The 25,431-nt window shown below is 45.9% G+C and overlaps 1 long non-coding RNA gene across 1 annotated transcript; it reads right to left on the reverse strand.

The window, feature by feature from the left end:
• Positions 1-4,914: 4,914 nt before the first annotated feature.
• LOC144157993 (uncharacterized) lies at positions 4,915-25,333 on the reverse strand. Its single transcript, XR_013319928.1, has 4 exons — positions 25,234-25,333; positions 15,665-15,771; positions 12,011-12,096; positions 4,915-5,194 (listed from the first exon to the last, which is right to left on the reverse strand). It is a non-coding gene; the product is annotated as an uncharacterized LOC144157993 (long non-coding RNA).
• Between the last annotated feature and the right edge of the window lie 98 nt (positions 25,334-25,431).

Raw genomic sequence — 25,431 nt, forward strand, 5'->3', positions numbered from 1 at the left:
CCTATTGCATCTCCCAATTCTAAGGACAACTGCTCGATTTGGACTGCTGAATTTCAATTTGGGCTGTCAATACGAATATTCCATTAACCAGTTGTTTCCAAATTTTCCCATTTCAATTCAGCCATACCACTACATTTGCAATAGAACCCAATTGCTCCAATATGGCGGCTCAATTTCGAGCAGAATTGGGTAGACGATTTAAGTTGGTTGAATCAAATTGTGCGTGGTCTAATGTGTTGATCGAATTGTAAGCATATGACTTTTATTGGGTATGCGATTCGGTTAGCGCTTTTTAGTCGATAAGCACTAAATGGTTAAGAATTCCGAAGTGGTAGGTAAAATGGAACCATGCCTTGATATGAGTGTCATTGCAATGACATCGACTGACAGTTTTTCATTCAATAACGTTGTAAAACTACAACTGTAAGATTGAACGTGCTTTTTGAGTTAAAGATGTTCTACCTTCATTTCAAATCTTTAAAAAAATTCAGCTCTTCAACCTTTATATAATTTTAGTTATGAAACAATGATTCTAGATGACTAAGATAGACAATTTTTCTGCCGTATCCTTTTGTGTTTTTGCTAAAATATTGAACGGCTTTTCTATATGTGCTGTCAAGACGTCCCAAACTTCGTATTTTTTATTTTAAAATCGGAAAGAGGAAGACGCAACAGATGAAAGGCTTTCCTATAAGAAAAACTGCTTGGCCCCGACCATACATCGTCAGCTCTTGCTCTTGGTCAAACTATGTCCGACTAATCATCCGTTATTCTTTTTTAGGACCCAAGCAGGTATTCTCCATGCGAATGTATGAAAAATGTCCTTCACATTCATGTGTTGTGCTGCAAGTGAGAAAAGCCTTGAAACCCTTTTCCGTTCTTAATCGGCGTTTTGCACAATGTGTTCCTCACCAACAGAACAATTTCGCACATGAATTGTGAATTTGTTTACCCTTTAAGTATAAAAGCATTTAAATTTGCATCCATACACTTTTCTATCACTCACTTTGTACCAGTCGGTTTACGTGCTCATTAGGCTGAGCTTAAGCGGAGTTTTAGTGAAAAATACACAAATATTTGGGTAACAAAGTTAAGCCAAAGCATAAATTAGAAACCATGAACATCAGTGTTCAAGTTTATGTTTCACTGCCATGGGGCCACTAGTAAAGACCAGCTAACTTCGATGCGGACGCAAACATAAAGAGCGTGAAACACTGGTCAAAAGATAGTTTAAATAAATGGTAACGCCCCACAATCTATGTGAGCAAGGTTTTCAACAGATGATAATTTTGTGTGCTTTCGTATTATTTATAACAGCTTTTGCCCCCGTCATTACGTTCATACGTACCGGGTTTAGTGGTTGCATGGCCTTATTAAATATACCCCAGAACTATGGTGAGATATACCGTTCTAAAAATGTGTACATGTACAAGTAGGTTTATAAAGAATACCTAATTGCGTCATATGTAGAATATGCATTAAGGAAATCTGAACAGATTGTTGGCGGCAAGGTGGCGGGCGGTGGTGCCGTTGCACAATTCTATGAGCGCGTATTCATTATCCCCTCTCTCCATGCAAGTTTTTGGTTGAATCTTTTATGAAACTCTTCTGGCGCATCGGTGCTTATCTCGTGCACGCCGCATTGAACATGAATTGTTTGCAGTCGGGACGCCACACAGGAAACTAGATTTTGGAGAAGAGATTCCGAGGTGAAAACGCAAGTGAGGAGGCCTACGCGTGTCTCCTCTCGACATCTGTTATCGAAGTGTCGCCTCATGGGAATCCTAAAGGAAATGCGGTTCCTGTCCACGGCTGTGACTGGTGTAGGCGAAACACGTATCTTCCATTAGAGGGCGCAGCCGAAGCATTGATCTCGGTTTGCGTGCATAGCTAAAACGGTTGGAAAGGGCCGCATCGCCTGTGCGCCAACATCAGTGCTCCCACATGATCGTAGCGGAACGCCGCTACACATTTCCTAATGTTCTGATTCCTGTTTTTTTGCTTGCACTATTGCTTCCTTTTACTAATAAATTCATGACCTGCTGAGCAGCTGTAGTGCATTATTATTACTATTATTATTATGCAGCCCAGCCTGCCTGCATTCAGCGCTTACTTGCTTACGAAAACTCTGTCCTGCTTTGTTTGTTCTCCTATTTTCGGTAACCGGTGCCGTGAAATTGCAATGCGTGGTAGCATCGTGGAACGAAAATGGGAGAAACGTTCTGAGCGTGGAGGGAAGCCACTTCCCATGGGCGAGATCGGGCGAGAATACTTGCCGTTATATGTCTGGTGCAGTGAAGCATAATTTCCTACAATTATCGCTGGATCGTCTCAAAGTCTTAGCTTACAGCCAGTACGCATGACGCAGGCATCGCATTGTATTGGTTGTTTACACACTGGCAGAGGTGGTCTAACAGTTTTGTTGCAGCAATATATGCATGGAAAAAGCGCCCTCCATCTGGCGTTCAGTTGTTCCACGCAATCGGCGATATTCGGCTACGCTCGTGGATAATATTTTGTGCAACTCGTTTTTATTACTAGGGGGGCAGATAAATGTAAAAAAACATAAATGTTGCTTGACCGCAGAATTCTTTCGTGTGATTCTTATCTATATATCGAAGTATCGAACCGGAAGCAAACCGAACCGAAGACGGGAACCGAACCGGTATTTTTGGGAAGAAACACGAAGCCGCACAGTTATCTTTTGACGGAGCTAAAGCCGAATAGGAATGAACAGACAAAATAAGTAATGGTTACCGGTGCACGCGAAAACGTTTCGGCCACGCGTTGTTGATTATTCGGAGTCATCTCATTTGAGGCTTTTCTCTTTCACGCGAGATAAAATTTGCAACCTCTCAAGCTCATTACCCCTCACATCAGTCACGACAATTTGGTGGGAACATGGGAAAATGCACGTCCACCATTGTTACAAGAATATGTCGTTGCAGTTCACGCGCGGAGTGCAAGGGTGTGTGAGAGACGTAACACACCTCTGGCATCGAGGCGCCAACTGTCGACACTCATGAGAATCATGATGCACTACTTCGCTTCGCCTCTCCTAGACGGCACCACCAATCTAAAGGGGGGAATGTCAGGCGCGTTTAGTACCTCCCGTTGCTGCGACACAGTTCTTGGTTGAAATCCCGGCGCAGCCACGTCAATCAAAGTTTTTCTGCTGATGTCATTTCCGTGACGGATATGACGTCAGTCAGATTTTGGTGGACCCCGGCATAAAACGCTTCCGTGTTAAAACAATAAGCTGAAAGCTCTAGCTCCAACTGTAGCTAAGCCGCTTGAGTGACTCAGGTTAGGACATTCTTCCCGCTGCGAAATTCATTCAGTTGCCTTGTCTGGAGTCGCACCTGTAACTCCTGACGCCAAAAGCCTCGCATAAGCATCCTCTTCACCTCCGACGCATCGTTGACGAGTCACGCACCCTCCTCGCCACGTGCGATGGGTCTGTCCCCGCTGTCATTGCGCAAAGCCGAGCGCTCTTCAGCGGCCATTTGCGCGGCGCACTACAGCCTGCGCGATGATTGGCGTGGCGACGCTAGAATAAAACGTCGCTGTCTTTACCAACCAGCTGTTTCTTTCCCCAGCCTACGACAAAGAAGTGGGGCCACTGCCGTTATAATTGAATATAGCAAATCTCGAATATAGCTAAACCCAAACAAGGCCAATTCGTCTAGTGCGCGAACTTTGCTGGATTCTATTTTCCCTGCGCACAAGTTGTCTGACTTTATTGACAGTCGTTTAGAAAATGGATGGTCATGCACCACCAACAGTTGCATGGTACAGCTGGCACAGCCGCCCCACAACACTTTTTTTTTCTCCAATAGAACTCACTAATCGCTGCCGGCATGTTTTTAGACATTAGTGGGGCGCCTAATTTAAACTTCTGAAAAGCGCGTACTTTCCTGTGGAGAAAATTGAATGTCAGATAGGCAAATTGCCGAATTTATTTCGGACAGCGCTGTTGCTACCAGCGCTCAGCAGACGTGTTGCTGATGTGAAGGCAGTGCGGCGCCGTCGTCAGGGACCACCATAGACATGGCCCCTCTGTGGAGTATGATAAACGTTTCAACGCAGCCGTGGGCGGCAGCCACCAATTTATCAGGCTTTTCCATTCTAAGTCAACAACGTTTTGTTTGAGGTTTGTTTATTGCCGATATACAGGCTGATAAAAGTTATGTCGACAGGTTTTTTTTAAATTAGACTTTAATTTTACGTGAACCCCTCGTTTACCGTAAGGTTATTCGCCCACGGAGACACAGAATGGGGTGCTCAATATTGATGTCGGTGGCTTAATTAACTAAAAATTATTGTTAATTTTTAATGGCTGCAGTAAGAAGGTATGTTTGAATTGAGAAGTTAGAGGCAACCGTGTTTCCACGCAGTTCCTCTTAGCAGAATTCTTCCAGCGCATCCGTACATCGAGATATCGAACTGCGAAGTTTAATTTCCGTTCTTATGATTACGAATGCTAGACAGTGACGACCAGCGCAAATCTCCTCCCCTTTGTTCAATTTCGATAGCGGTTCCGAGTACTGCAGATTGCGATAACGCCGGCCGAGGCTAAAAGGGTGCAAGTTATCACTTTTGCTTGTGCCTCCACCCCGTTGTCGAACTAAACGCCGTAGACAGCAGGCGCGTCACGAAAGGGAGGAGCTTTGCGCCGGTCTTCACTGTCTTGCATGCGTAATCATGCGAACGGCAATTAAACTTCCCAGTTCGATATCTCGGAGCACGAATGCGCTCGAAGAATTCTGTCAAATGGAAATGCGTGGAAACACGATTGAATCCAACTTTTCAATACAAACACGCCTGCTTACTGCAGCCGCTAAAAAGTTAAAAAATCAAGCTTTGTTAATTAAGCCACCGGCATCAATAGTTACCACCTCGTTGCGTGTCCCCCTTGGCGCATAATAACATTGTAGCGGTGGTCTTCCCATACACCTAAGCGTCCAATTTAAAAAATACTTGTCGACTTAACTTTGACCACCCTGTATAATTGTCCACTCCTACTCCCCATGGCCCAAAGAGGTCCCATTGACCGGGAGGACCACAGTCGTTCACTTCGGTGCATTCCACAAACAATCTTATCTCTTTATCCATATCTTTCCGCCCCTGTCATATCTTTAAGTCATATCAGTCATATCTTGTCATATCAGTCATATCGTTCCGCTCCTTGTTCCTGAAAATACGCAGAGAAAAGAGAAGGAAAGAATAAATAAGTAACACTTATGCGTTCACACTGAGTGCTTACAGCGTCGCAGTAGATTTAATACGATTTTTTAGTTCGCTGCCTTTGTTAACACCGAATGCTTTCTTTTCAATCCCGCTATGCTTGGACCTTTACTGATTTCAATTTTCTCGAAGGAAACAGTCCGTGCTTATTGTAATTTATTTGCAGTTGTTGAGAAGTTTATTCTAATAAATGTTTTCGTGTAACGAAACCGGTCCTGTTAGCAATCTGCGCGAGTAACTTGAAAAGAGGCTTCATAAGTGATGTCAATTTTTACATTTTGCTTTTTATTGTTCACGCCTCTAAGTAATTAGGTTAAGTCGATAAAGGACATCAGCTAGAATCATTTGTTTATATTTTTGAGTTAATTCACGCCACATGGAGCTAAGAAAATGTTTATGCGCTAGATGATATGGGACTAGCACGTAAGTGCCACCAAGTATACTTTTGCGAAGGAAATTGTGACATCCACCTCACATGCGCGCGTACGGCTTCAAAACAAAACTGTACAGCTTTCTGAGAAACTTCGCAGTTAAAGAAAAATTGCCCCTAGTCGAGGATTCCAAACCACCACCACCGCCTATCTAGGGCAATCTCTCTACCAAGTGAGCGAACCGCGAAGCTAGCCGTTTGTAGCGCGAGGTTGATCAATTTCGAAAATTAGAAGTTCCGTTAAAGTAGCCCAATATTCCCGTGCTGCCCGTACTGGCGCATGTGGGTACCACACTACAGATGTTTTGTCGGAGTTTTGGGTGGTCTAGTGCGTACGGCAAGCATCATAACTACTGGAATAAGTGTGCGCACCCTCCTGCGAGAACATTGCGAAATTAAAAATCTTGGAGCCTGTCGGTACTGAAGATATGATTTTGTTTTCGAAACTTTGCGCTGCAGCATAGTATGGTGGTAATGGATAAGGCTAAATGTTCTGGAACAAGTTGTTTTCAGCAACGAAGTCTAAAAGGTGGCGGTGATACGGCCGTAATAGCTAGTGTTCCTAGTCGGGAGGTCAGACTGGATACAATCGCAGATTTGCTAACTGCTCATGTCGAGTGCACTGCAACCCACGGGAAATCCACAGAAGCTAGTGAATGTATGTGGTTGATGCTGAAGTGGTATAAAATCGGCAAGTAGGGCCAAGCCAAATTACCTTTAATCACTGCACATTACACGCATACATTTGAAACGAGCTTGGCCTCTTCGGTAATTACCTACGGCAAAAATATTCACTAAGTGAGCAATGCTTAGAGAGAAATTGTAATTTTTCTACACAGTTCTACACGCTCAAATGACCACGGAGACGAGTACGGGGAATACATGGTATTCGGTGCGATATTCACTGTTGAAAATGTTTTTAGATGCAAAGCATCTCTTGTCCTTCCGGCGTCCGTCCGCACCTCTCCTCTCCACGCCAGCTGTGATAACGTCACTCTCTCCTCTCCCCAACAGCTGTGCGCGCTACTCCTCATCTACCCTCCTCCTCGCCACTTCAAATAAACCAGGTCCGCGCCGCTGCTCCCTTCAGTTGCTGCTTCGGTCTGCGCCGTCCGATGAGCAGACAATGGACGCCAACGATTCTGGCAGTGACCCGCCGCGGTGGCTCAGTGGCTAAAGCGTTGCGCTGCTGAGCACGAGGTCGCGGGTTCGATTCTCGGCCGCGGCGGCCGCTTTTTTGATCCAGGCGAAAAGCAAAAAATACAACATCTTCCCACGTGGGAACCCTGAGGAGATGCAAAGCCGTGCAAACTCGAGATGCTTTGAATCTCCTGACGTGGGAAGATGGTGTAATTTTTTTAACCGTGTTCGCACAGAGGTTCTCTGTAAAGGCTTCGTGGCAAAAAATACACCGGCTGCCATTCGTAGCCCAAAGTTTGCAGAAAATCAACAGCATAAATGTTCCTTTCGAGGGAACAAGAAGGTCCCGAACTCGGCCGAGAAAATTACTTTATACGGGTAATATATGTCGAATTCTGTGCGTGCCCAAAATGGTGCAAGCGCGTTTCCGCGGACTTTTCAGAGCAGAACGAACAGCAAACCAGTGACTACAACTAGGAATGGCTACGACCTTTTTTGGCGAGCGAATTCTCATCAATCTGCCCTGTTCCCACCAACAGGAGCAACACGTTGAGAGATTGTTTTGTTATTGCGCAATAGTGCTGTCTGGACGCCAATCTAAGTGTCTACAGAATATGCTAAAGCTGCACAACCAAAACGATTTCGCTGATCATGGGGCCGACTGTATAGAACCGTCCCGTGCAATACACTTACCGAGTATTTGCGAACGATCTGCAAGTTATCCGAAACTGAAGTGTGGATTCGGTTCGTATATTCCTTGCTGGCGTTTCTGTCAATGCGCTTCGGCGTGGCGTCGAAACTTGATACCACGAACCAGGACTTGCCTGAGCTCCGTATGTAAAATGTGATTATCCGTTCCTGTGCCACTTGCGTGAGGTTGTAATTAACGGCGCCGGTTTTATCTGCAGACTGCTGAATGTAGAGTATAGCCCTGAAAGTGTAGTAAATTATGACACACATGACCTTGCATTTTGGGTATATAATGTCGCGAATCGTGCACTGTTTGCTTACTTATGTGCTTTGTTTTTTCGCCCGGGCAGGCACGTCTTTGTTATATGCGTTTGAAGCAAAGCACATGTCTCTTTCCCTTTTCTTGTATGTTCCGAACGCTAACTTATTTTCTAGGGAGACAGTAATGGCCTGTCCTAACTCCACCAGAACGTTCTACGTTGATCGCCATTGTTTTCGATCTGATTTAATGATCATAAAAATAGTTGCGGAGACAGATAAATGCTAGCAGGGATTGAATGCTGGGGCATTCCGTTCCCGAACGCCAGTCTGCCAACGTCAGTTTGTTGACTACTTCTACGCCGCTTGTCTTTTCTTTGAGTTTTGGCGAAGAGGAAGTTCGCTCCAATAAACGTTTGTCGCATCAGCTTTGACTGTGTGAAAATTTTATAATTTTACTTGTAAGATAGTCCAACGCGACGTTCTGCGTTTCCTACCATGAAATTATCAAACTGTCGCTGTGCCTTCAGCCGCTTTAAACAAGAATCTTTGACTGATGCAAGTCTTTACAAAGAATCTTTTGCATTTAAGTGCGGTGGCCACACTTTCAAAACAATACCATTAACGAAGCGGTAAATATATCGAAAACTCCGTAACTTCCAGGGTACAATATTAGTGTACACGCGCAGTGAATTAACTTAAATCATTGGTAACAATTCGTGTAATGGATCTGAAGAGCTCCCGGTGAAATGGGGGAAACTATTATTGAGTCTTAGTGAAATCCACAACTGGTTACCATCTCAGTAGGTGCCTCCCAATGCACCGATTGCCAAGAGAACATGCTCCAACAGGCCAATACATTCGAAAGCCGCCGGCACGAAAGAGACAAAACTGCTGAAATTAGAAAACACCTCGGTAACGCTGAGGGAGGCAACGCGCTTTATTCTTAAAGGGCAGGGGATTTGTATACTCTGAAGCATATTTGAGGCACTCAGTGACAAATAATAAATGAGTGGCATTGTCGACACAGTGCGTATTACTCAGGGGATCTCTCAAGAATAGTTTGAAAAGGAAGAGCTCCACTGATATTTTTTCACAACCTGTACAACTTCTATCGCCCAATGTGTAATAACTAGATGTAGCACGCTAGGGGAGTTAGCAAGTTTGAAAATCTGTTTTTTAGAGTTCACTCTCGTCGAACTGTACACCACACTAGACAAGGTGTGGATCCCGAGTGTCCCATGTAAGGACGGGGCCAACTGGGCAATGCTCCGCGACCTAAATTTAAGGCATAAACTCCCTTGGCTCCGCCTATGCAATCTGTGTAAGTGTGGATCTGTCGCTTCAACAAAAAGCACAGTAGTAGCCCAAATAACAGTGGCAAGTGCCCCCTACCAAGACAAATAATGTACATTAGGTTTCCTTCAACCCATGTATGGAAACTTCAAAAAAAAGATATGCGGGAACAGGTTGACTCACTGCCTGAAAGAGGTAACGTCTTATTTCATCCAAACCAGGCTTGGTACCGTTTAGATTACTGCACTCATATTTACCGTTCTTGACATGAGAATAGTGCATACTCGCCGATTTGCGCAGCTCTACACCTCAAAAATCATTTGAATCCGTAGCTCGCCAAGCACACGTCCTAAAAAGCTTCCTCGACAATAAAAAATTTGACATTCGTTTGGGGGCCTTCGGAATCAACGATCTTTACAACCTGCGTTAGGATCCTACAGTGCATGTTTTTTGCACCCCTGCAGTTCAACGTAGGTAATCGCGGGGCCACACAAAGTATCCAAGATTGCAGGCAGTCACTTCAATTTATACTCACATGACTTAACTATTTGGACTCAAGTTCTTCCTAATAAAGACGGAACTAGCTGTGACCACACTGCAAAAGGGGACTTTCTGCCATTAAGAAAAGCCCCAGAACTCAACTTAAACTCAATTCAAACAAGTAAAATGATCAGACGTTAGATTGATAAGAATTTTCGGTACACCCACCGGAGAACCAAGAGTTCGACCAAATTTTAAGAGAACTTGTTGCTGCCTCGAGAAAGGTGCTTTGCTTTATGAAATGATAGCAAGGAGATTCGGAGAAGCTACGTCGGTGATAGTCTAAAATCATGTTGACCGTCATGCCCACACCACGCGCGCTCATGACACCTGGTGTTATCGCCTGATGAAAGCCCTATCGGAGAAGTTTTAAAGGATTTTTAGTAGAGCTGCTCTGCGGGTCTTGGCTGGCCGGCCCCGCAAACAGCCATAGACGAACTCTCCCGTTACGCGAGCATATAAACAGTCCGAGAAAAGATAGAGCTGAACAGCGGCAAAAGACTCTAGTAGTACTGAGGCTTCTAGTACACGAAGATCTTCTGACGCAAGCAGTGGTAGTAGGTCTGTCCCCTATTCCGTAGTAGGGCAAGCAAGTAGCGAACCACAAGCTATTATCATGTACAACGCGAGTCAATAGCCCGCCTAATAGCGAAAACCAGTTCCCAGGAATTCGACCAGCTCAAACGTGACTCGGGGATGCCACGCATAGGGCCGCTTGTGAGACCCCGTGACCCGATAGCCGCAATGTCAGCGAGGAACGAGAAACAGCACAAAAAACGCGACACAAGAAAAACGGACAAGGATGGGCGCTGGTTCTAGTCCACTGGTCCTTATCAGCACCCAACCTGGTCTGTTTTTCCCGTGTCGTATCCCTTGACTTGTTTTAATCAAAGATGTCTCCAAAAGCTGAAAAAGGGGACCTCCCGAAAAGACCCCCTCAACCATAAAAATCTAACTTCCAGACTTCACTGTGGCTTCTTATGGGTCCTCGTGTGCGCGTTCGCACATTGCCATTAGCAAGTATGACGGATCAGTATTTTAACGCTCAGCTCTGCGGAAATCAAAATCTTTGTTCGCGCCCTGCGATTGGCGACCACAGAAAATGGCACAAAAGATTATCGAGGGGAAGTGCAACACAGCCAGAGGTCAAGGTCTCTGGAGCTATAGACAATCTGATAACACGAGCATTGCAGCTGCGCAGGAGCTGGCCAGTGATACTTATGTTAACCTCAACTCGCAGCTTGAGCTCATAACTTGCAGTACCCTGAGTCCGGAAGACAAGCACACGAAAGAAAATAATGAGAAATACGATTGAAGGGCCCAAAGAACTCGTGACTCATATACCATGCCCTCAGGCTTCCCAACCATACGGTGCTCCTTGAAATGGCCAAGTTTTAGCGGAACGACAAAGCCGCTTTGCCGTCATAGAGGACATGGCGGAAAGGTGGAACCAGACCCTGCATACTAAACAGCAGAACAGCAGAACTCCAGCAACGGGCCTTGTTGCATCACTCTTAACTTTTTCTGCGATGCTTCAGTGTGGAGCGGTGTTCAATTCACGATGTTCAATTGTGCTCGCAGTGCGCCAATACAGAAGTTACAACCATGTCAGTGCAATCTAGTTTGCCTGGGTAGAAGCCGCATTGCTTTTCGGGTCACTTAGGCACAGATTTTTTGGTTCACGGAGCCATTTATGGCTTTCCCCCTTAACGCACATCAGTGAATGAAGAGTTCGAAGGCCACAACCTGACGAACGAATGGCCGCGCATCTGGTAAAAAGTCCAGGTCAAATGAAAAACTACCCGTGAAAGAGTGCAAACGAATTCTATTTCGCTGTAAGAGAAATTACGAAGATTGCGCACTAGAACTCCTTCAACATCTGCTCTGCAGTGCAGGAGCGCGAAAACCATAAGCCACACTGTCGATTTAGAACAAAGCAATACAAACAATGGGTTACACTACTGCTACCCACGTTCCTATGCACACATTTGCGGAGTTTAATGTTTCTTTGTACGTAGAACTTCATACGAAAAAAGAGCCAATGCTTTTTGTCTCGCATTGCCATTTGCGCCTGCACTTCCATTTACATCTTCAGCATTACATAGACATCGTTTGAACCGTAAGGAAAACGTTTGTTAACCGTACGGGCAAATCTTTTTCTTCCACCTTTTAGACCATCGACACACCCCACCGAAGACAAACGGAAATATCAGGCGGACTTGATAAGCTGTGCAAATTCTGTTTATTGCACGCCTTAGTTGCCACTTTGGTTTGAAAAACTCTTCAGAAAGGGAACTTTGCAACGCTTTATCCTTAAGAAAAAATTTTCCCGTTTTTCCTCTACTTTACCTCTTTTGATAATTCCACCAATCTTACCAAACGCGTTTAAATTGCAAACCGAATGCTTACTGTTTGCTTGGATCTGTCACAAGGCAGTCCAGGATGCAATAGGAGCCAACGCCGAGAGTGGGAAATGGAATGTTGTAAGATGAGCCCTAAAAGAAAAAAAAACCATTTGTCGAGAGATTACTCTTGTACGATGACCCAAGACAAAACACAAGAGGGATGCACTATTTTAGCCATTTCAGTTGATAATTGAGGCAGCAGGAACCAGGCATTAATCTCAGTTTTCCTAAGTTCTCCAAATAAATCCCTGATATTTGTCGTCGTGAATCCTCAACACTAGCGAATAAAATATAAAGCTTACACGAGGCAGTGGCTTGGCGTTCTCTACAGTTCAGTTGAAGTGGGCAGACATACGGCTTTAGCCGAACGTCATGTCTTAGGTATGGTAGTGGCTGAGCAGCTGACTGCTGCGGGTCTGAGTGTTGGCGAAGCCACATTCGTGACCCCACTTAACACTCCTGCGAAGCCAGGTGACTGTCAGCCCAGGCATTACATGCTCAAGAGTTCTTCCGAATCAGTCCCCGGTGTGCCTACCATTTTCTACCGAAGGTACCTGCCTTTAATGTGCGAACCCTCCCACGAACCAACTTTGAATGCCTTTAACAAGCTCACCCTTGCGGCATATTTTACCCCGTGGGTTGTATGCGCCACTATGCAGGAAATAGGCAAACAATCATAGCTAGCTGCGCTACTGAAGGTATACTTGAAAGATTACGCCTAAATGTTGCCTTCACACGCACTTTTCTGTTAGGTGGAATCGCCATGGTGCTCGGTGGGCTCTATGAGAGAGGACATGCGCCATCAGTTGTGCTACTGCCCGCAGCATGTAACTCAGCATGAAACAACAAAAGAGCCGTTGTGAAACTGCTACTACGAAACTGTTTCCAACTGGCTCACTTCCTTGGACCATGCGGGTGTAACGCTAAAATCGCGCTAGGAACAAAGGCGCTCTTGGATTTTTTACTGACCCACAACTGCTTGATGTTCTGAAACCTTGGTGTCCATGATGCACTTTTCTTCTACGCTACTTTTTCTTTTATTTTGTTCTCTCTTTTTATTTTCGCGTATTTTTACATGCTTCAATTTTATAGTTTGCCTCACTATATTCACTTCATCTGAAATAGCAAGCCCCGCTGTTTATGGGGCTAACCTATTCAGAACTCGTTAACGCTTTCTGTCTCTCTCTGTTCTCTCTCACACAGCACTCGGTAAAAGCCGGTGTTGCCGGGAAGAAGTTTAGGAGACTGGACTAATCGTCGCCAACTGCAATTAGCGTAGGCGTGAATAAAAGCACCAAGGAACGTGAACAAAATATTTGTATTGCGGCGTTGTTTACCATATCAAGACTTTCTGGCAGCTGCGGATGGACTAAGACGCGTGTGGGCTATTCGACGTGACAGGGCGATCATCGATATATCATCGTGCGCATATTACTAACGGTAGCTGCAGTAGAAAAATACTAAACTGCTTAAGAGGCATCTGAAGTTCCTACGAGTTACACGTTAAAAGGAAGATGATCTGGCACTGTTGGGCTGTACGCAAAAGTTACGTTCGCAGAACACGGCCACGCTCACTGTGCTCAGGGCCTACTTGAACAAGCCATTGATGTTGGAAGGGTAAACGTTTGCGGATTGATGTTTGTAGAGAACAACCGGAGAATGTCAACGAGCGCCTAGGAAGAATAGCCGCCTGAACAGTAAGTAGTTTCTTGGGGCGCCCTGCAGAAGAATGAGGTCAAAAGTATAAAATCTTCCACGCCGGTATAACAGGCGAGTTTAGGTACACGGGTAATATCATAATAGGCGGTACAGACTGTGGCCGCTCGAACTAATTCATTTTCCTATTTAGATCTAGGGAGCGGCCCCAGGAGATCAACACCTTCCCGAACAATGGTTTTTGGCATACATAATTGGTTGAAGGATGCCACGATGGTGTGAAGTTGCTGATTTTGCAGGGTAAGCAAAGGTCGCATGGAGGTGTAGCCGTGGCCTCGGCATCCTGCAGCCTAATCTTGGTACACCTCCCAACTAACCGGAGTCGGGTGCGCAACTCTTGCGTGCCGTGCTTATTGACGGCGTATTGCCTGCTGCCCGCCGTCTACCGGGTTAGGCCGGTTCTTGATGCGCCTTGGATTGCGGTCGTGGCCGACTGTCGAGTGACGTCGGTGTTGTTTGTTATTTCTTGCGCAGGTCCCGGCACACAAGTAAGCCATCGCAAGTCCACTTTTCCTTTTTTAAAATCACCCCAAGAACCCTCAACGCCTGTGAACAACTCCGCCTAAATACTGTTAATTGTTTTGAAATGTTCAGTGATGATAAAGCAGATTTCTCTCTGCCTTCTCATATTCTCGGAGCTGCGGCCGGTTTTGTAAATATCGCCGCTTCTGCCAGCTAAGTTGTTTCAAGCCAGGCAGCTAGCGTTCTTTCATCTCTACTTTTATCTTTCATCTCCCAAATCTGCAGGATCAGATGTTTTGGGAAATAGATGAGCAGAACTATTTTTATGTGCCAGTTTTTCTATAGCTACACGTGATTTCATGATTACCGCGATTACATAGTTAGGCTACCTTGACCCTTTGTATGATCACTTCAGTCCCATCTCCAAAAGGCGGAATTTATTATCGTTGTACCAAAGTTCACTATATCATTGTCAAAGGAAAATTGTGCTCTTTCCTATACCGTATTAATGCTTTTGACCATGTGTGATCACCGCAACAAATGCGCACTACCTAAATTGCAATGAGCACGTAGGTGGTTACATTTGCTTTGTTTTGTAGTCTTTCTCACGCCCATTCGTACTATTCTATATATGCTGCTCAGGTTCTTCACCTTTCAGTAATTCACTGCGGAGGCACTTATCGGCTTGTGTCAAGTTTCTTCACTGTTCTTTTTACACTATCGCCTACTGGGCATTTTCATTAGTCAGTGCCAGTCGCACATCCTCAATAGAGCTGTCAAGTACCTGGTCTTTGCAGCTAGACGTTTGAACCCTGCTTTTTACTCACCTGTACTTCTACCTTCTTTATGACACAGGCTATGTTATTTATTCGGAACATTTAATAATAACCGAGCGCGTTCACTCACAACGTTTGAGTGAATGCCAGAGATTTGGTTTCAATGAGACACTAAGCTGGTTTCGCTCGACGAATATTTAGGAAAAAAACAGCTCCTGGCTTTAAATTTGGCGTTTTTAAAATCGCAGGATTGAGCCAATGCATGATTACCTTTACAAATGGCAACCTTACACCATTTGAAAAAGAGGTTTCCGCTGGGAAGTTTCTTCTAATTAAAATAAAACATGGATTTCCTTGGATGTTGTAATTTTGTACCTCTGCTGGAGGTTTAACTTGTTGCTGATTGCACCACATATGCGGACGTTAAACGCAAACTGTGGGAACAATGAAGTAGCAATTTCGTTTTCGCTCTGGAAGTATGCGCAAGTAGTGAAACCCCTAACGTCCTTGACGTACGAACCTCCTTAATAAGGACAATCAATCAATCAATCAATCAATCAATCAATCAATCAATCAATCAATCAATCAATCAATCAATCAATCAATCAATCAATCAATCAATCAGTCAATCAATCGGTCTGATCACGAACTGTGCAAAGCCTACCCCGAATATAGTTACGTCAACTCCCTTATGAAACACGTACGAAGTTCTCCTTCGGAATACTTGAGTTGGAACCTCCAATCTCGTCACTCAGGTGAAGGGACAGGAGGAAGTGGACGCTCCCTTTCATCTGCATTTCCCACTGCGACTCTGCAAGTACCGGTTAAAATAACCTTTATAAATATTTCCAAAAAAAAAGGTGAGAACAGGCCGCGTGCTGCCGATTGTGTATTGAAGATGTTCGAACACTACCGGGGGTCCTGTTAAGAAGGTATGCCCGGGACGGTATCGTAGTTACAGTCGTATATGGCCGAGGGTTTTCTTTTTCCCAATTTTAGGTGCCTAAGTACTTTGGGTAATACGGCTGTTTTAGTAGGTGAAAAAATAACATAGAAACTTTCACCTTGAACAAAAATATTGAAGTTAATTTTCTGTCGCTTCTAGCCAGGATATTGAAAATCGGCCAGAATTTTATATATAATATGATATAAATCGAAAACATAACTTTACATAGGGGACAGCTTCACAGCAAAACTGCCACCCCCGAACACTGGGGAACATTAGCACAATTATCAGTTAGGCTACTGAGACGTACAGATATTCTCTTGATTGGCATGGCACAAAACAAATCAGAAGAGGATATCGGTTCAGGTAAAGTTTTATGCACTCCCCTAATTTTTCACTGCACAGAAGTCATAATTAAGCTTTACCCCTGTCTTCATGCTGTCAGAGAACCAGCTCCACGTAAGTTGTACCCCGCATCACTTATTTAACTTTTACTCCCGGGCTGTATACGAAGCTTTCAAATGCAGAACCTAACTTAGGTTGTTGCTTAGGATTTCTGTGCATAAATGGGGGGAAAATGTTGTCAATCCGAGACGCTCTTTCATTTTCGTGTATTTTAAGGCAAAACATGCAAGACAAGCTTTTGATGAGCCTTTCCTGCAGTATATTTGTGCTAAAACGGGTTAGGCAAGGAAAAGAGAGGAAGGCGGCCGTCGATTTGATATGCTGCTACTTTTTTCTTTAATACTTCTTAAAAATCTTCAACCTCATGCAGGTCTCACAGTCGAAAGTGTGGTGTGCAGACATACGTGTTTGAAGGCCCACTGTTCATTCCCATCCATTTACGTCAAAATGTCCTTAACGTAGAGAAGCTTGACTGGTCTTATAGCTGCCTACTTGGCCGAGTTTTCTTCTCAGAGCAGCTTTTGGGAATAAAGCCTGGAGTCATTCCTAAACAGCTTCTTCCACAGGTTTTGTCTTTGCAGTTGGAGCAAGGGCGTGGGTCGATATATCTCGCACCTCAATTGAACTGAGTTTCTAGAGCGCTTCGTTGAAGACAAGGGCGTTTTCGGAGATGTGTCACTCTGCTTGCCAAACCTGCTTCGCGCATGATATTACTCCTCATGGCACTCTTCAGAGCAGAACGTTTTTTCTGTATATTATTTTACCCTCAGGGCCATAGGAATTGAAGAGGAGAGTGCGTATTTCCATATGGAAACATACGTTTATACAAAGCTTGAAAACATCAATTTCAGAGCTTCTAGGTCTGGCATTGCATTTCTTGCCCGGTAGGAGATGCAAACTCATCGGTTTAACGACGTTATTATTTTCTTTTCTTGCCTTTGCGTAAAGAACGCGCCAAGTTTTCTTTCAGTGGGTAGGGGTGTGGCTTCTCCAAAACGTCTGGCGTGGAATTCGTTTGCGTTACCAAGGCTCTGTTTTCTTCGCTTATTTTTTCGCTGTTTCGCTGCTGCGCGGATCGAGAACTTGTAGGACGCAGTAAATATTTTCGACCGGTTAAGCAGTCAGCAATAATGCACTAACCATTTATTCATCGAGATGCCCACGTTCTGTCTGCCATCTGCACACCCGCGCAACCCCTTTGCCGACCTGATCCGACCCTTGTTTACATATACAGCCATCATCTGGAGCAAGCTTCCATGGGGCTCGAGAGAATCTGCTGGAACAAGGCTATAATTATGGCTAACATGCCGTTCATTTGCGTTCATCAGTTGCTGCTCGCTTTGGTGATTTTTTTTTCGCCCCACCCCCTGCTATACGGCGCATTTCCCGGAAACCGTGAGTGGTTTCGAGCGGTTCAGCATTCAACATAAAGAGACAAACACTATCTTGATGAAGATGCCTCGGGTGCAGTCGTTATTGTTCGGCGCACCCCCATCACCCCTTTTTCTGACCTCATCAGACCAGGTCTTCTACATATGTAGCCATCATTTGGAGCCAGCTTTCAGTTGGGAGTATCTGTTGCCATGTTGCCACAAGGCTAACATGTCGTGCATCTGCGTTCACCAGGCGGTGTTGGGTTTTCTAATTTGCTCGAGACCCCATCCTAGACGGGGAATTTCTCGTACACAGTGACTGGTTTTGGCCGGATCAGCAGTCATCGTCAAGCGACGAACCCTTTCTTTATCAAGATGCTCCGCGTGCCCTCTGCGTTCTTCAGGGCCCAGACCCTTTTGCCGGCCTTATCGCACCCCTTCTCTACATACGCAGCAACCATCTTAAGCAAGCTTTCAGTAGCTGCTGCAATAAGGCTAATATGCTGTGCTTTTTGCGTTCACCAGGTGCTGCTGGCTTTAGTGATGTGGTCGTCCCGCTGCTACATGGCGAATATATCGCATACAGTAAATAGTTTCGACCGGCTCAGCAGTCAGCATAAAGAGACTAACGCTCTCTTTATCGTGATGCCTTGGTTGCTGCTGTCGTTTTAGCTGAACAGATTGGAAGTGCGCCTCTACATGCGCCGCCATCACCTGGAGCAAGCTTTCAGTGGGGAATAGCTGCTGCAACAAGGGCTACATGTGTTACTCTTGCGTTCAAAAAGCGCAGCTGGCTTTGCTGCTTTAGTCGTCGTATCTCTTACTTGGGACATTTCTCGCTCACAGTAACCAGTTTCGACCAGATCACCAGTCCGTGAGACGAGAGGAACCATGCCTTGATCGAGCTGCCTTGGGTGCATCCTGCTTTATTCCGCGCATCCACGTCACGAATTTCCAGACATTATCGGACTTACTCCTCTACAAACAGAGCCTTCATCTGGAGCACGTTTTAGTGAGGACTATCTGTGGAGGAAGGCTAACATGCCGTGCTTATGTGTTACCAGGCGCTACTGGCTTTGCTGATTTGGTCATCGCGCCTCCTACGCAATAAACATCTCGCACACAGCGACTAGTTTGCACCGGTTCAGCAGCCAGCTTGAAGAAACGACCCCTGTCTTCTTTTAGATGCCTCGAGTGCAGCCGGCGTTCTGCGCACCCATGTCACCAACTTTGCCGCCGTTATCGGTTCCTGTCTCTACAAACACAGCCATCATCTGGAGGGAGCTTTCAGTGGAGAGTAGCTGCTGCAATATGACTGACATGTCATGCTTTTGCGTTCACCAGGCGCTTCCGGCTTTGCTGATATGGTCGTTGCACCATCTACTCAACGAGTGTCTCCCACTCTGTAACTAGGTTCGACCGGTTCAGCAGTAAGGGTGGAGGAACGAATCCTGTCTTCATAGAATGCCGCGGATTCAGCCTGCCTTCTTCGGCGCACCCAGGTTACCCATTTGTGGTGAACCCATGCCTCTACATACACAGCCATCATTTGGAGCAAGCTTTCAGTGGGGAGTACCTGCTTCAGCAATGCTAACATGCCGTGTTTTTTGCGTTCACCAGACCCTGCAGATTCGCTGATTTGGTTGTCGCCCCTGCTATGCAGCGAATTTCTCGCTCACAGTAACTGGTTTCGACTGGTTCAGGAGTGAGCGGGAAGAGAACTCTCTTTTCATCGAGCTGCCTCGGGTGCAGCCTGCGTTGTTGTGCGTACCCACTTCACCCCTTTTGGCGACCTGATCCCATCCGTGCCTTTGCATACACAGCCATCAGCTGGAGCAAGATCTTAGTTGGCACGGAAGCAGCTGCTGCAACAACGCTTACCCCCCACGCTATTGCGTTTCCCGGGTTCTACTGGCTTTGCTTGTTTTGTAGCGCCCCCCCCCCCAACGCTACACGGCGCATTTCTCGGAAACAGTCACTGGTTTAAACCTGCTCAGCCGTCAGCATGAAGCCACAAACCTTGCATTTAACAAGTTTCTCCACATAGAGTATTCGTTCTTCTGTGCGCCCATGTCACCCCTTTTGGCGAGCTGATCGGACCCCGCCTCAATATGTTGTTAGGGGCAGGTGTTAACAAGGTTTAGCCACACGTGTGAACAAGCAAGTTTCATAATTCATACTCCGTCTTCCTTTTCCTCAGTTTATCTCTCTGTCTACCAGGCTGACCGCCCAAGATGGATTGTCCTCACCAAGCTTATTTTAGTGGTCTTCTTGATCCACGACACTTTCCCCCACCTCGTGGGGCGTGAGGAGCCCGAAGGGAAGACCTGTGGAACCGTGGCGCCTATCGTCACAACTTACGGGAAGGTTAAAAGACATGAAGCTTTATGTTAGGCACGTGCTCGAAAAATACGATCCACTGCATGGGCCTTGTTGGCGTGAATGTCTTCAAGCGGATACGTATCAGGGCCCTTCCGAAACACAACACGGTACGGGCCTTGAAGCCATGCAGAAGGTATGTGGCGCCACCACGGAAACGAAGCTTGTTACGAACCAACACTAAGTCTCCAGTTGTCCGCGTCTCGCGTTGAGTTTCTGCTAATGTTGCTTCATTGGGTTGCTTCGCCCATCGCCTCGCCCATGAGAGAGTTGGTCTGGCACATCACTGTGATCGGTGGCCGAAGCCTGTAAAGGCAAAGTTCAGCGTCAAGAGTAAGTGATGGCGTGTGCCCGTATACAAGAAAGAACGGTGTTTTCTGTGGAACGTTATGTCGAGCGGAGTTCATGGCGATCGTAGCGTCCGGAGTTAGCCGGTCCGACGTCGTGTGAGATTGCTTGACATACAAAACTAGAATGTCAGTGAAAGTGCGGTTAACCCGTTTAACGAAACCGGGTGTAGTAGGGGTGGTTCACTGAGCCAGTCGGGTGTTTGATGCGGAAATCACGGAATGCTCGCTCAAACTCATGCGACATAAAGCAGCTCCCACGGTCAGTGGGTATTCTAATGGCGGCCCCATGTCGGAGCAGAAGTTGACGCTGTATGGTATTCACGGCGTGTCATGAAGGCCTGTCAGTAACCGCCAGGTCCTCGAGCCAGTTAGGGAAGTAGTCCACCACAACAAATATGTAGCGGTTTCCCACTTGTGTTTTCGGGACCCGATTGAGGTAGTGGAAGCCGACCAGTTCAAAAGGTGAATTTGACGTCAAAATGCTATGCATGAGAGCTTTGGTAGCTCATGAATGCAGCTTTGGAATTAAGGTGTTTGACATGCAGCTGTCTGTGCATTTAGGTCCCATTGCATGTTAGGCCACAAGGATAGTTCTGTAACTTGGAAGTGGGTCTTCACGGAGCCCAAACGGCGGGAGTGATGCGTATTGTGTTGCGATAGTAACAAAACAAGCTTTATAGATGTCGGAAGCACCGCAAGTCAGAAGGTAGGGTGAACCCGACACCATCCGTCACCCATATGACAGGACGCCATCATCCCTCTGGTACATTGTCGGTGTCTTCGTCAGCGTGATGGTCCAAGGCCTTCTCAATCCAGAAGTTTTGGAAATGTAGTTGCTTTGCTGTCCTTTGATTTTTCTGTGCACAGGTCTTCCATATAAGTGGCAAACACAGGGTACCGAGACAAAAATTCAGCATCCTGGTGGCAGGCGCCGCTGCGGTGCTTTCCTGTACAGCTTTATATCGGGGCTGCAGTGACCACCAGGCTAGTTTCTCAATCAAATGCTTCGCTGACTGCAGCCAAACCAGAAAACAGGTGTCGATAATGGTTGTGAACTGCCGGCCATCCGAGCATGGTGGCGATTTCTCAACAGCACAGACAAACGCAAGACATACTAGCTCATAAAAGTGCCGGCCTCTCAACATCGGAAAGTCCCCGTCTTGCGTAGAAAATTAGCCCTTGTTCTCTGGATGTTACTCCTCTAAGAGAATGGCTCCGAGTCTATGTTGGCTTGCATCTGTGTGCAAAATAGCCGGCGCCGACTCATTGAATTGTGCAAGTGTGGGAGGCTGAAGAAGAGCACACTTAACGTCGTCAAATGAGGCTTGTTCCTTCTGCTGCGAAAGCCGCGCAGTATTCTTAAGAAAATTGGTGAGCGGCGCGCTCCTGCTGGCGAATTGCGTAATATAGCGCTGGAAATAAGGTTCAAATCCTAGAAAACTCCGCAGTTCCTTCAACGAGAGGAGGGCCCCGTATGTCGACAAAGCACAGGCGTTTTTCAGGGTCTGGTCGTATTCCATCCTTGTTAATCAAGTGGTCGAGGTAAAGAACGTCATCAAAGCCAAAGAAACATTCGCCGCAGTCCAGCAGTAACCAACGCTTGAAAAACCAGTTCGAGTGGTCGCATGTGCTCTTCAGACGTTTCCGCATACCTGATGGCATCATCACGATGGGAGATAGATGTTAAACTATAGATGACCTAAAATTGTGCCCAGTAGCCGCTGAGAGATTGCTGGCGCGTTGGAGAGGTCGAAGGGGAGGTGGTTAAACTGATATGAACATTCAGGCGTGTCAAAAATAGCTTTACCGTCATCGTGCAGGTCGAAGGGCACCCGCTAGTAGCCTGAAAGCAGGGCCAGCGTGGAGAAGTATTGGGCACCTTTCAGTCGGTCTAAAGTGTCTAGACTGGGTAAAGGGCACAAGTAGACAGGGGGTGTGCTATTTAAAATTCGATAATCCGCTCTAAACCCAATCGACTCCTTTTTTTTATGAGCACTACAGGTGATGTCCGTGAATTGTTTGGAGGAGTGACTATGGTGGGCTCCACCATATCAGCGACGTGCTCTTGAATAACCCTACGTTCCGTAGTTGCAAAACGCCATGGTGGTTGAGGCATCGAACCACGACCTTCAGTGTCGATTTGATGTGGAGCCCACGTGGTGCAGGTCAGATTTTAGCGGAGAAGAAGGCAATACAGTGACGGCGTTTGTCATGAAGGCTTTTCAATTCCTCCACGCCACATGGATAATGTTGCGCCCGAAGTTCAAAGCTTCCCATGTGAGTGGAGCCGGGGAACGGCCGTCATTGAAATGACTGAAGCTTGGCCGACTCAGTCGCCACGGTTCAACATAACGAGATGGTTGTTGAAGTTAACGCAAATACGTTCGTTCGGAAGTGTACGCAACGCAGAAGGATTCGAGGGAACACCATACCCTGAAATGAGGCTGAAGAAATCACTGGCTCGAACAGCACGTCTCCAGTCATGTTGCCTTCAACTTCTGCTTCCACCGAAGTCCCTGCCATTGGCAGTTAATGTGTTGTACTAGCAGCAGTTGCCACTGCGATGTAATTTTTTTACGACCCTGGTGCGGCAAATCAAAAGAACACATGACGAAGAAGTGCTTTCTAGTTTGCACGTATACCTAGAAAGGAACGTACAACAAAAGCGAGCATCAGTGCAGGACGGCAGGTGCAACGAGCAAATTTCGTAAGCGTAGGAATGGGCTTGATGCCGCATGCTTATAGAGTCACCGTAACGCTCTATCATCGTAACCTTCTCACAAAAAACTAAAAGACGCCGCACTCGTAGTACGCAATAGGTAAAGGAAAATGACATAGGAATAAGCGGAGATGCTTCCCCAGCTACTGGACACGCTCGAAAAACACTGCTTGAGTTGGTATAAACCAGTCTAATGCCCCTTCTTATAAACTACGCTGGAATAATGCGACGATTAACAAAAAAAACAATTCGTTTATGAATCGGCAGCCAATTGCCTCAAGGAACATGCGCCACGCCACCCCACGCCGCGGTTAACAATCATTATCCTCATCATCAGCCTTTCTATGCCCACTGACGGGCAAAGGCCTCTTCCATAGTTCTCCAATTATTCTGTCCTGTGCTAACTGTGACATCGCTGCAAAATTCTTGATCTCATCTGCCTATCTAACCTCCTGCCTCCCCCGCCACGCTTTCCTTCACGAGGGTTCCACTCTGTTACCTTAATGACCAACGGTTATCTTACCTTCGAATTACATGCCCTGCACACACCCATTTATTCTTCTCAATTTCATGGTTCTTCCTAACTACTGCCTCGTCGTCTTCGTGGTCGGAGGCGGCAGCAGACCGAGAGATTGAACACTCTATTTGCGTATATTATAAATACGGCCCCTAGTATAAGGTATCAAAATTGTTACGTCAAGCACATTAAACATTTCTGATTTAGTTACGATCTTCAATTTAGGTGTAGCTTTAGATTTAAATTAAGATTTACTGCTTGAAGCTTTCAAAGACCAAAGGATAGAAAACTCCTACATAAGACCCCTAGACGACTGATATTAAGGATGTACAATGGAGGATAATTCTTTAGAAACCAAGCGACAGAATCCCGATCGGTAAGGGTGATTCTGGGTGATACAGGGTGATACAGGGTGCCCATCTAGCCAAAGGTGTTGACACCTTGCCTGGGAGGGTATTCAGGAAGCTTGACAGAAAAAAACACGGACGTATTGATAAACAGGGAATACTTGAGCGATTTCAGGTCTAAAGACGACATAGGCTTGGCAAGTGAGTCCGCAAGACACCTGCAAAAAGTGCTTGATGCACTACATATGGAAAGCAAGGCCATGGGACTGAAAATAAATATTCAGAAAACTAAAATAATGATTACTAAACGTGCCGAAACGCGCTGCTCAGCATAGGTAACAGAAAGCTAGAACAAGTACTCGGTCAGGTAGTGTGGGTCGATCCTAAACACAAGAAAAAAATGTGGTACACAATAGGTAGGGGCTTGGTTACATTCAGCAGACATTCCAGAATAATGATAAGCTACGTCTATCACTGAAAAGGAGTATATACAACCAGTGCATCCTTGCGGTGATCTCAGACGGAGCTGCAACGTGGTGCCTTACTGAACAGCTTGAAAGCAACTGAGGAAGGTTCATGAAAGCAAATTGAAAGCAACTTACTAAACAACTTAGGTCCTCTTAGCGGAGCATGGAAAGAAAAATGATAGAAGTAACGTTAAGAGAGTGGAAGTGAGCTCCTTGGATCACACAACCAACTAGAGTAGAAGACGTTATAGTTCAAACAGAGAAAAGAAATAGACTTAGACTACGTAGTTCGTCAAAATGACAACCGTTGGACTACCAGCGTTGCAGAGTAGATACCGAGAGACCGGCCTAGTATAAGGAGAAGACCGATTGCTCGATGCAGGAATGGAATAAGGAATTTCAGAGGCAAAGAACGGACTCGTGCGGCGCGGGAAAGGAGCGTTTGGAGGCCGATGGGGGAGGTCTCCCTCCTGAAGTGGCAAGCCCTGGATGTTCACGTTTCCGTAGTAAACACTAGAGTGTTACATCGATGCAACGCGTGCAGGTAACTGACCTTAATGTTCGGCTGGTGGCCCACTATTGGCCTAGGATAGCTTCCTTGTGGGTAATCCGCCGTTGGTAACCCTCAGGGGACCCAAGGGCGCGTCACAAATTAGTTACGAGATGGGTCACGGGTAATTTGTGGCCGCAGATAACTGGTGCCAAACGCGTCACATCTTGTAGTCTCACACAGGTTATCAAGCAAAACAATGCGGTGTGTTAATACTCACCAAACATATCTCGTTGAAGGATGGAGTTTATTTGTTTTTCAAGCAAATGCATCTGCGAATGAAGCAGTCGAGTAGAATTACTTAAAGAAACATATGCTCTAGTTTCTTTGTTGTAGTGAATGCAGACGGACAGAAAAATAAATTTTCAGCGCCGTCCCCAAAGTCTGTGCAAGAGGTGTTTGGCATATATTGAGGTTA

Source organism: Haemaphysalis longicornis, unplaced genomic scaffold (genome assembly GCF_048455015.1).
Source record: "Haemaphysalis longicornis isolate Haplotype H1 unplaced genomic scaffold, Haemaphysalis longicornis Haplotype H1 scaffold_10, whole genome shotgun sequence".
Taxonomy (NCBI): domain Eukaryota; kingdom Metazoa; phylum Arthropoda; class Arachnida; order Ixodida; family Ixodidae; genus Haemaphysalis; species Haemaphysalis longicornis.